The sequence below is a fragment of the Nicotiana tomentosiformis genome, chromosome 10 (assembly GCF_000390325.3).
Source record: "Nicotiana tomentosiformis chromosome 10, ASM39032v3, whole genome shotgun sequence".
Taxonomy (NCBI): Eukaryota; Viridiplantae; Streptophyta; class Magnoliopsida; order Solanales; family Solanaceae; genus Nicotiana; species Nicotiana tomentosiformis.
Window position 1 is genome coordinate 58,280,192 of NC_090821.1, and position 13,278 is coordinate 58,293,469.

The 13,278-nt window shown below is 41.5% G+C and overlaps 1 non-coding gene across 1 annotated transcript; it reads left to right on the top strand.

Moving 5' to 3' along the window:
- Window positions 1–6,844: 6,844 nt before the first annotated feature.
- Window positions 6,845–6,963, top strand: LOC117277185 (5S ribosomal RNA). Its single transcript, XR_004507461.1, has one exon. It is a non-coding gene; the product is annotated as a 5S ribosomal RNA (ribosomal RNA).
- The last annotated feature ends 6,315 nt before the right edge of the window (window positions 6,964–13,278 follow it).

Here is a 13,278-nt window from a genome sequence, read left to right on the forward strand (position 1 = left end):
GTTGGCTGGTCGTTCGTCATAACATTTTTGGGTCGTTTGACACTACTACGGTGGTCGTTTTGTGTACGAAGAGATTGGGGTGTGTTGGGCTGTTTTGTAGTATTTGATGGTGTATATAGGGCTGGAAAATGATGTATATATGTTGTTATTGTTCTGTCCTTGTATTGTTGGTGTTATCTTGAAGTTGGAGGAAGGGCATATTATAGGGGAGATGCTGCCCGTTTTAATACAAAATAGGTTTGTCGTTCGTTGTGCGATAGTTGTACCTTTCGTAACTTAACGATAGTATTATTATCATTCTTGTAGATTAAGGTGCGAAGAGGTGAGTTCAACTTGGTGATTGAAAAGATTGTGATAAGGTATGTTAAGGCTAAGCCTTCCTTCATTTTGGCATGATCTCGTAGCTACATGTGTTAGTAATGAGACAAAAAGAGAAGTTCATATTCATGAATTTATTCACACTATTCTAGTCTCATAAGTTACAATATTATTCCTTATCGAGACTCTATATTCAATTTTAGTATTGTCTTCTTTCAGTCAAGAGAGCAGCAAGCCTATATATAGCCTATGTGTCCAGACAGTTAAAGGTACATGAGAAGAATTATCCAGTCCACGATCTTGAGTTAGCATCTATTGTTCATGCCTTGAAAATTTGGCAGCATTACTTGTACGGTTTCCAGTGTTAGGTATATACCGATGATCGGAGACTACAACACTTATTTAAATAGAAGGATCTTAACTTGCGACAGCGAAGGTGGTTGGAGTTGCTTAAGGATTATGATATCACTATTCTCTATCATCCCGCAAAGGCCAATGTGGTCGCTGATGCCTCAAGTCGTAAGGCGGAGAGTTTGGGCAGCTTAGCATACTTACCGGTAGCAGAGAGACCTTTAGCCTTGGATGTTCAGGCCTTGACTAATCAGTTTGTTAGATTGGATGTTTCCGAGCCGAATCGAGTTTTGGCCTGTGTGGTTTCTCGGTCTTCTTTATATGATCGCATCAGAGAGCGCCAGTATGATGATCCATATCTGCTTGTCCTTAAGTACACGGTTCAGCACGGTGATGCCAAGGAAGTCACTATTAGAGATGACGGTGTATTACGGATGCAGAGCAGGCTATGTGTGCCTAATGTAGATGGTTTACGTGAGCTGATTCTCCAGGAAGCTCACAGTTTGTCGTACTCTATTCATCCAGGCACCGCGAAGATGTATTAGGATTTGAGACAACACTATTGGTGGAGGCGGATGAAGAAATATATAGTTGGGTTTGTATCTCGGTGTTTAAATTGTCAACAGGTAAAGTACGAGCATCAGAGACCGGGCGGATTGCTACAGAGACTTGAAATTTCAGAGTGGAAGTGGGAGCGTATCACCATGGACTTCTAGTTGGACTCCTATGGACTTTGAGAAAGTTTGATGTTGTTTGGGTGATAGTAGATTGGTTGACCAAATCTGCGCATTTAATTCCAGTCGGTACTAATTATTCTTTGGAGCGGTTGGCTGGGATTTATATTCGCGAGATTGTTTGCCTACACGGTGCGCCGGTGTCCATCATTTCAGATCGGGGTACGCAATTTACCTCACAGTTTTGGAGGGAAGTGCAGCGAGAATTGGGCACACAGGTTCAGTTGAGTACAGCATTTCACCCTCAGACGGATGGACAGTCTGAGTGCACTATTCAGTTATTGGAGGATATGCTACGCGCTTGTTTCATTGATTTTGGGGGTTATTAAGATCAATTTCTGCCACTCGCGGAGTTTGCTTATAATAATAGCTACCAGTCAAGCATTCAAATGGCTCCGTATGAAGCTTTGTATGGGAGACGGTGCCGATCTTCGGTGGGTTGGTTTGAGCCTGGTGAGGTTAGGCTATTGGGTACTGACTTGGTTCATGATGCTTTAGAGAAGGTCAAAGTGATTCAGGAATGGGTTCGCATGGCACAGTCTAGACAGAAGAGTTATGCCGACAGGAAGGTTCGTGATATTGTTCACATGGTGGGGCAGTAGGTTCTTCTCAAGATTTCACCCATGAAGGGTGTGTTGAGGTTCGGGAAGAAGGTCAAGTTGAGCCCTCAGTATATTGGGCCTTTTGAGATACTTAAGCAAATTGGAGAGGTGGCTTATGAACTTGCTTTGCCACCTAGTCTATCAGGTGTTCATCCAATGTTCCATGTATCCATGCTCCGAAAGTATGTCGGGGATCCGTTTCATATTCTGGATTTCAGTACAGTACATCTGGATGGTAATTTGACTTATGACGTGGAACCGGTGGCTATTTTAGACCGGTATGTTAGAAAGCTGAGGTCAAAGAGCATAGCATCAGTGAAGGTGCAGTGGAGAGGCCAGTCAGCTATAGAAGCTACTTGAGAGATTGAGCAGGAGATGCAGAGCAAATATCCACACTTATTTGAAACTCCAGGTATTGTTCTAAACCCGTTCGAGGACGAACGTTTGTTTAAGAGGGGGAGAATGTAACGACCCGGTCAGTCATTTTGAGTATTATAACCCCGTTCCCCCATTTACTTCACAATTTATGCTTTATAGTTGTTTTATGACTTACCGGGTTAGTTGGTTCGGGTCTAGAAGGAATTCGGAGTGAAATGAGACACTTAGTCTTATAATTGAAAATTTAACATGTAAATGACCTCGGATTTGAATTTTGATGATTCCAATAGCTCCGTATGGTGATTTTGGGCTTAGGAGCGTGTTCGTAATATTATTTGGAGGTCCATAGAGGAATTAGGCTTGAAATGCCGAAAGTTGAATTTTTGGGAAGTTTGACCGGGAGTTGACTTTTTGATATCGAGGTCGGAATCCGATTCTGAAAATTAGAATACCTCCGTTATGTCATTTATAACTTGTGTGCAAAATTTCAGGTTAATCAGACGTGAATTGATAGGTTCTGGAGTCGTTTGTAGAAACCAGAAATTTTAAAGTTCATTAGGCTTGAATTGGGATGTAATTCACGGTTTTAGCGTTGTTTGAGGTGATTTGAGGGTTCGACTAAATCCGTATGATGTTTTAGAACTTGTTCGTATATTTGGTTGAGGTCTCGAGGGGCTCGGGTGAGTTTTGGATGGTTAACGGATCAGTTTTGGCCTTGGTGAGATTGCTGATATCTGCTACTGCATTTTTTTGATTCTCTCTTTCGTGTTTGCGAGTGGGCCCTCGCGTTCGCGAAGAGTGTTTTCTGAGTGTGAGGTTTTGTTCTTCGCATCCACGAAGGGGAGGACGCGAACGCGAACGCGAACGCGAAGGTATAGTCTGTGTGTGCATCGTGAACGCGTGAGAGGCATCGCATTCGCGAAGAGGAGTGAGGCTATTGGGGAACCCCGGGTCCTTGTTCTATGCGTTCGCGAGGTGGCGTTCAAGTTCGTGAAGGTCTGAGCTGGTAAAGCTTTGCATTCGTGAAGCCACGGTCGTGTTCGCGAAGGGTTAAATTTGTGGGCAGCCGAGTTGTGCTTCGCGAACGCGAGGGACCTGTCGCGTTCACGAAGAAGAGAGGTTTGGACAGAGAGTGTAATTTCTGAAAATGGGACTTTGTCCCGTTTTCAGTTTTTGACGGATTTGATATCGGGAAGAGGCAATTTTCGGGAGTTTTTCAAGAAAAACAACGGGGTAAGTGTTCTTAATTCAATATTGGTTAAATTACTTGAATCCATGGTTGTTTTTATCATTTAATTGGTAAATTAAGTTGGATAAGTTTGAAAACCCTCTTAGTTTAAATTGAAGATTTGAGGGTCGAGTTGGGGTCGGATTTTGATAAAATTTGTATGATTAGACTCGTGGTTGAATGTGCTTTCGGATTTTGTTACTTTTGTCGAGTTCTGAGACGTGGGCCCCACGGGCTATTTTTGAGCTAAAATTCGGATTTTTATGGAATATTAGCATATTCTTATGGAGTTAATTCCAATATATTTTATTGAGTGAAATGAATTATTTGTGACTAGATTCGAGGCATTCGAAGGCCGATTTGCGAGGCAAAGGAATAGCAGAGTAAAGAATTTCATGCTCTGAGGTAAGTAACAATTTTAAATCCGGTCCTGAGGGTATGAAACCCCGGATTTTGGTATCATGTGATTATTTTGGAGGTGACGCACATGCTAGGTGACGGGTGTGTGGGCGTGCACCGAAGGGATTGTGACTTGGTCCACCCCGGAAAATTGTAAAGTTGAATAATTTGTTGTTAGCTATATGCTCTCTATGTGTTGATAAACATTTGACTATAAATCATGTTACAAATCATGCTTAGGCTATGTGATAGTACTGTTGGGACCCACAGAGGTTGCGTACTTGTTGATTTGCCTGCTAAATGCTATATGTACTCAGTCTCAAGTTTTACTTGCACATTTTATCCCAGTCTCTATTATTATTATTGATACATCATATCATTGTTGTTTGGACTGATTTCATGATTATTGAGTGGCCAAGAGACTGGAGAGATTTATGACTGAGTAAGGCCGAGGGCCTGATTGTGAGATATTGATACCATAGCACGTGAGTTGTCCATGCAGCACGTGAGTTGGCCGTGCAGATCCTTATATTATACTATAGCACGTGAGTTGGCCGTGCAACACGTGAGTTGGCCGTGCGGATCCTTATATTACACTATAGCACGTGAGTTGGCCGTGCAGATCCTTATATTATATTATGGCATGTGAGTTGTCCATACAGCACGTGAGTTGTCCGTGCAGATTATAGCGCTTGGGCTGTAGGAGCCCCTCCGGAGTCTGTACACCCCCAGTAAGTGCGGGTACCCATCGAGAGTGAGTGATGAGGGCTGGGAGCCCAGTGAGTGATATGGACTGGGAGCCCAGTGAGTGATTGTTGTCCTAAGAGGTTGTACTTGATTTCCATTTGTTGTTGCACTTAGTTGTTATCTGTCATTGTTGTGAAATCTCTGAAAGATGAACAAGAACTGTATAAAAATTAATTTGACATTAAACTGCCAGATTTGATAGCATAACTGGAAATGAACCATAACTATGTAGCTCGTTACTATCTTCAGTTCTTTATTTATTATTGTTACTTACTGAGTTGGTTGTACTCATACTACACCCTGCACTTCGTATGCAGATCCAGGTATTCACGGACATAGCAGGTGTTGATTCTTCCGTACAGCTGATTTTCAGGAATTTTGAGGTAGCTGCCGTGTTTCGCAGACCTTGTCTCTCCTTCTCTATATCCTTGTTTACTATATTTGGTCTCAGACTATTATAGACCGTATTTTCCAGAATTGTATTCATATTAGATGCTCATGTATTCAGTGACACCAGGTTTTGGGGAGTGTTCGTGTCAGTATTTATGGGATTTGTGTTGTATTAAATTGTTGTATTTTCAAACTTAAGAGAAATTATGGTTTATCGAGATTATCGGCTTGCCTAGTATTGAGATAGGCGCCATCACGACATGTTGGAATTTTGGGTCGTGACAAATCCCCTTAGGATTTGGTACTGTTGTGATATGTGAGCGCCGTGTACGTGAGGTGACGAGTGCGTACACGAGCCATTTGTTGAAAAATCTGATTCTTTTACTGAGTAGTAACTTGTTTTCATCTTAATTGAGCTATACCAGCATGTGTAGTTATCCTGTTTAGCCTAATATGGTATGTCTACATGCTTGAACTGCTTATTTGAACTCTGCGCAGCATGCCTAGTTGATTTCCTGCTTCTCCTTAATCTTCATTAGTCTTAACTGTAGAATTCTTGATGTTAATTGTTATATCTATCGATTTGAGTTGTGTGTTTAATTTTGAGACTACGAGGCGGCACCTCGAGAGTTCTCCCTGTATAGTTACTTTTGAGACTATGAGGCGGTACCTCAGGAGTTCTCTACATATTTACTTTGTGACTACGAGGCGGTACCTCAGGAGTTCTCCCTATATATTTACTTTTGAGACTACGAGGCGGTACCTCGGGAGTTCTCCCTGCACATTTACTTTTGAGACTACGAGGCGGTACCTCAGGAGATCTCTTTCCATATTTACTTTGGGACTACGAGACGGTATCTCGTGAAATCCCCTGTTGTTTAATCATGTGTGTTGTACTGATATTTTGTTATGTTTCTTTTCTTTTTTGTTAAATTCCAGTCTCTTATTATATTGCTACATTCTCCTGCATTATTGATATATACCAGTGGGCCCTGACCTGACCTCGTCACTACTCGACTGAGGTTAGGCTTGGCACTTACTGGGTACCCTTGTGGTGTACTCATGCTACTCTTCTGTACATGTTTTGTGTGCAGATTCAGGTGCTTCTTATCAGCCCCGCTACTAGGTGAGAGTACTTGATGTTGTACGGAGACTTCAAGGTATATCTGCCGCGTCCACAGACCTCGAAGTCCCCCTCTATTTTCTCCTATGTCATTTACCTTCATATTTCTTTTATTATACTCTAGTGTATAGAGATTCTAGCTTCCTTCTGTAGCTTGTGACTTATGATGTTCCGGATTTTGGGAATACTATGTATTACTAGAGTGGTGGTTATTGTACATGCCGAGCGACATGGTTACCGGTTATTTAGTTATCTGTTGCAGTTAGTTGTTAAATTTTACTTCCATTTTTGTTATTTTCGCATTTTGTTAGGCTTACCTAGTCGTAGAGACTAGGTGCCATCACGACGTCTTACGGAGGGAGAATTGGGTCGTGACAAGTTGGTATCAGAGCTCTAGGTTCATAGGTGTCGTAAGTCACAAGCCGGTTTATTAGAGTCTCGCGGATCGGTACGGAGACGTCTGTACTTATCTTCGGGAGGCTATGGAACTATTAGGAAAAATTACACTCCTTGATTCCTTATCGTGCAAAAATTGTTGACTTCAATAATCTAAACTTCTATATTCTATTCTCGCGGATGTGATCATACCAGCACTAACGCACCGGATCCCATCAGAACTCCGAAGTTAAGCGTGTTTGGGCGGGAGTAGTACTAGGATGGGTGACCCCCCGGGAAGTCCTCGTGTTTCATCCCTTAAATTCGTTATGTGGTTTTGTTCGCCTCAGATATTGTATTCCCTGTTGCTATTATTTGGTACTACTTATCCTTTATCTCTCCCTTTTTCTTTTCTCTTCCATCTTTCTTCCTTCCTTGCTTTCCTCTTCTTCTTCTTCTTCTTCTTGCCCTTCCTAAGCCGAGGGTCTATTGGAAACAACCTCTCTACTTACATTAGGTAGGGGTAAGGTCTGCGTACAGACTACCCTCCCCAGACCCAGCCTGTTGGGATCAAACTGGGTTTGCCGTTGTTGTTGTTGTTGTTTGTCTGTATTCTATTCTCTCACAAATGGTGAGGACATGTACATGCGGATCTGAAGACTAGGCATCCGCACTCCCTGCTAGAGTTGCGAGAGGCCGGGGCTGGGGTAGAGGCCGAGGACATCCACTTGGTGTAGCCAGAGCACCCGCACGAGCTACCACAGAGGAGCCACCAGTAGCTCCAGTTGGAGGCCAGGCACCTGAGACGCCTGTTACTACACCAGTTATCCAGGAGACTCTAGCCCAATTTCTGAGCATGTTCAGCACCTTGGCTCAGGCTGGATTAATTCCACTTGATCCTGCCACATCTCAGGATGGGGGAGGAGCATAGACTTTCGTCGCTGGTACTCCAGAGCAGTGGGTTCAGGTCGACCAAGTTCCAAATATTATCCTGATGCAACCGGTAGCTCTAGCTCAACCCGAGGTTAGGGCAGCAATTTCTGAGGCGGAGCAGCTCAGACTTGAGAGGTACAAGAAGTACCACCCTCTTACCTTCAGTGGATTGGTGTCAGAGGATGCCAGGGTTTTCTGGAGGAGTGTCACCGTATTCTCCGTACTATGGGTATAGCAGAGTTGAGTGGGGTTTCTTTTACTACATTCCAGCTTAGAGGAGCAGCCTATCACTCGTGGCGTGCTTATGAGTTGGGTAGTCTTGCTGAGGCAGCTTTACTTACATGGACCCAGTTCTCGGACATTGTTCTTGAGTGAGTATGTTCCCAGAGTCTCAGGGATGCATGGCGCACGGAGTTTGAGCAGTTGAGCCAGGATGCTATGACGATGTCAGAGTATGCAGTTTGCTTTAGTGATTTGGCCCGACATGCACCAGCCCTGGTTGCTATAGTTCGAGAGAGGGCTCATCGGCTTATCGAGGGACTCCACCCCAATAACAGGCTTAGCATGGCTCGGGAGTAGGAGATGGATATTTCTTACTAGCAGGTTGTGAGTATTGCTAGGAGATTAGATGGTATGTTTGCTCAGGAGAGAGAGGTGAGGGAGGCCAAGAGGTCTCGAGAGTCTGTCACTTATAGTGGTACTCGTGTCCCAGCTGCAGTTTGCCATGGTAGGGGCTATGCGAGTCGCCCCGTTCATTCAGCTCTTCCAGCCGCCAGTGGTATTCCGACCCCTTCTAGGCCCTAGGAGCCTTATTATACACTGCCAATATCTAGTGCGCCTCCTGCACGGGGTACATTTAGTGATCAGTCAAGCAGACCTGGCCCGAGTCAGTCACAACAGCCACGTCCTCCGAGAGTTTGTTTTGAGTGTGGCGACACTTGCCATCTAGTGAGGGATTTCCCCAGACTTAGGAGGGGTGCACCTCCACAGACTTCTCAGATACCATGTGCTCCACCGGGTCCTCAGACTATGATTACAGCACTAGCTACCGCCCCACCTGATCAGCCAGCTCGAGGTGGAGGTCGGGGAGGTAGAGGTCGCCCTAGAGGGGGAGGCCATGCAAGATATTATGCTCTTCCCGCTCACACAGAGGCAGTTGCTTCTGACTCAGTCATTACAAGTATTGTTCCGGTTTGTCATAGAGATGCGTCAGTTTTATTTGATCCAGGCTCCACCTATTCCTATATGTCCTCTTATTTTGCCCTGTATTTGGGCGTATCTCGTGATTATTTGAGTTCTCCTATTTATGTGTCTACACTTGTGGGAGATTCTATTATTGTTGATCGTGTGTATCAGTCGTGTTTGGTTGTTCTTAGTGGTTTTGAGACCAGAGCTGATTTATTATTACTCAGCATGGTAGATTTTGATATGAGTACATGGGGTCGGTTGTACTCATACTACACTTCTGCACCTTGCATGCAGATGTTGGCTGCTGATATTGCTGTGTTCGTCGGGAGCTGGATCTGAAGATGTACCTGCGTTTCGGTTGTAGCTGCCTCTTGTTCATGGTAGCCTTAGATTTATAACTATCTGTTCATGTACATTTCGAACATATGATGTATTATTTCATATCAGTTTTGTATATTCTATTCTTAGAACCTCATGATTTGTACTACCAGTTCTCGGAAAATGTATAAGATTAAGATTTTTCTTTACTTAAGTTGCTTTAATAGTTGATAATTGGCTTACCTAGCGGGTTGGGTTAAGTGCCATCACGACTAGTTGAATTTTGGGTCGTGACAGCTCTGCACAAAAATGTGCAGAACTGTAGTATGAGTACACCACAGTCGGTACCCAGTAAGTATCAAGACTAACTTCGGTGGAGTAGTGACGAGATATAGTCAAGACACTCACTAGTCAAATAACCTGTGCAATATAGCATACGAAAATAATAGAAAGACAAATAGCAGTTATAGCAATAATAATCAACTAGAGATACAAACAGCAAGGTAGGAAGAACACCATAAATATTGCTCAAGAGAATAATGAACACAAGTATAACCAATTAATCAAGTCCTTCAAAATATAATCTTCCAAATGTAAGTGCTTCAAATATAAATCTTTCACATATAAGTTCTTCAAGTAAAAATCTTTCGAATATAATTCTTTCAAATAAAAGTCACTCTCTAACACCTCATTTCATAATCATAAAACAAGGGTCTCAGCCCACTTTCATATTTTCACGGCACTTCGTGCCCATATCTCTATTACAACTACAACCGCACGGACAACTCACGTACTAAAATATCAATGTATATAAAATCCAAATGATCAATTTATTTTCAATAAAGTAAGTTCACTCTTTTTTAATCCAAGTAAGAAACCAACAAAGAAATGAGTTTATTTTTGAACTCGTTTGGGTGAAGAAAATGTCATTTCAATTAAGATGAAGCATCTGATAGCTACTGATTTGGATGTAAAATTTATTAAATTAAAACATAATAGCAATTTCTTTTATTCAAAACAACTCCAACCTCACAAACTAGTAAAAACCAGAAACACAAATCCTCAGAGTCTTGTACAAAGAGCCAAAGCCAACACAATACAACAAAGAATACAAAACACATAATAAAATCAAATAATACATCACAGAAGAACACAAGAATTTACACATCACGGAAAAATAAAATAACCAAAGGCAAGTACAACCATAGAGAAATATCAACAAAGGGTACTCCCGAGGTACCACCTCGTAGTCCCAAATCATAAATAAATTTCAATCTTTTCTTATATCACCATGGGAGCCTTCACATTTAGTTTTTAAAAATTATTTTTTCCCGAAATAGCATCCCGCATTTTAGCTACCCTTATCACACCGCATGGTTTCTAGCAATTCCCCTACTAGCCACACGTATCAAGCCCCCCTTTATGTCACCACATGCGTTTCAACACCCAGACCTTATACCACCGCATGCGTATCAATATCACAATATATCACAATTTGCACCTCAAGTGCCCAATTATCTCAGCATAACACAACTTACACCTCAAGTGCTCAAATATCACAACATATTATAAATTGCACCTCAAGTGCTCAAATACACCACATATCACAAATTGTACCTCAAGTGATCAAATATTACAACATATCATAAATTGCACATCAAGTGCTCAAATATCAAAACATATCACAAATTGCACCTCAAGAGCTTAAATATTACAACTTGCTACAGAAATTAATAATACATTATTTTCCACAATAAGGAGCCCATGGCTTGACCATAATGTGCACAAAATCTTAACAAAATATCCGGAAGTGAACAACTCAACAAAATAATATTTCACAATTTAACACTTTGCCTCAATATGATTTACGGCCTTTATAACTCAATACCAATTTCAACAACATGAACTGGAAAGTAATTCATCAAGGAACAACGCCTTCTTTAATCTAAATTTTTGGCAAATAGATTAATGCCTCCTTTTAAATTTATTTAATAAATTATTTACAAATGAATAATCCATAATGAAATTATCTCCAGGAAATACCAACTCAACAAAAATACGTTATTTGCATAAAAATCAAGGTGGCAATCATACCAAATTATCGTATAAAAATAAATTCAATAAACAAGGATTTACTATATTCCAATGTGATTTTCCAATTTAATACATAAGGGCATCTACGAATTTCAACCAATGTAATTTTCACATATAAACCAAGTACGTACTTGTCACGACCCAAAATCTCACCTGTCGTGATGACGCCTATCTCAATACTAGGCAAGCCGATAATCTCAATAAACCACCATATCTTTGAAGTTTGAAAACATAATATTTCAATTCAGCAAAATAAAACTCTCAAATACAGATATAAACACTCTTAGAACCCGGTATCACTAAGTGTATGAGCATCTAATATGAATACAAAGTCTGACTGATAAAACATTGTCTGAAAGTATAGAACAGTAAAATAACTGAAGGAAAGAAAGTCAATGTCAGCGAACTCGAGGCAGCTACCTTGATAGTTTTCAACTGATGGCACTCTGATATCTAACAGTCGCTGTGTCCGTAAGCACGTTGATCTGCACACGAGGTGCAGAGTATAGTATGAGTACAACCAACTCAATAAGTAACAAGACTAACCTCTGGGCTGAAAGTAGTGATGAGCTCCGCAGGTACAGTCCAATATAAATAATGGTACAAAAATATAGGCATGCTGTCAATTTCAACAGTTAAACTCAGTACAAGTGAAATAGATCAATACTGCATGATATGAGGAATATGTCATCTCAGTTGAAAGTCCTCATGTAATACTGGTCACAAATCATTCGGTCACTAGGTACTGTTTATGGCCAATTCAGCCCACGGATATTCCATCCCGTATATATATACACATCGACTGACAGTCAGTCACTCAGTACCGTATAAGGCCAATCCAGCCCTGGGGTAATTTATTCCCCAAATCTAAATGATACGGACAAGATCCATGTCGAGGAAAAATCCATTCCTCAATATAAATGCTTCGGGCAAGATCCATGCCCAGGGAAGATCCATCCCTCAATATAAATGCTTTGGGTAAGATCCATGCCCAGGGAAGATCTATCCCTCAATATAAATGCTTTGGGCAAGATCCATGCCGAGGGAAGATCCATCCTTCAATACATATATGCTTCGGGCAAGATCCATGCCCAGGGAAGATCCATCCCTCCATATATATATATATATATATATATATGTCAAGATCTATGCCCAAGAAAGATCCATCCCAGATATATGTATATCAACTACGCTCACTGAGGGTGTATACAAACTCTGGAGGGGCTCCTTCAGCCCAAACGCTATATAAAGCCGATATGGCCTATTGCGGCGTGCAGTCCGATCCCATAATAATAATAAAGCCTATAAGGCCTGCTGCAGGCGGGCAGCCCCGATCCATATAATAGAAAAGCCTGTAAGGCCTGCTGCAGGCGGGTAGTCTCGATCCATATAATAATAATATATATAAAGTCAGTATGGCCTGCTGCGGCACACAACTCGATCCCATAAATATCCTCACAATGGATGAATATGACTGAGTGTGAAATGTACATTTTTAAAACAATTAATTTAACAGCAACACGACCCCATGGGTCCCAAAATATCGGCACGTAGCCTAAACATGATATTTAATAAGAGCCTTAGCTCAATTTCTCTAACACGTGGGAAATGTTCAGATAATAACATGATTCTTTAATTTTTACAACTTCACATAATTTATTCAAGTCACAATTTCAATGGTGCGCGTCCACACTCTCGTCAACTATCGTGTGCGTCACCACCAAACAATTTATATAACACCAATTCAGGGATTCATACCCTCAGAACCAAGTTTAGAAGTATTACTTACCTAAAACCGTATCATTCTTTACTACGCTATGCCCTTGCCTCATGAATTGGTCTCCAAACATCCCGAATCTAGCCACAAGCAATACAGTACAATCAATATAGGCTAAAGGAATCAATTCCACAAGCAAATACGAAATAATAGCCACAAATCCGAAATTGGCTCAAACCCGGTCTCCGGACCCACGTCTCGAAATCCGACAAAAGTCATAAAACCCGAAAGCCCATTCACTCACGAGTCTAACCATACCAAATTTACTCAAATCCGATAACAAAATCCAATTCAAAACCTCAAAATTCTAGTCCAAGAACTCT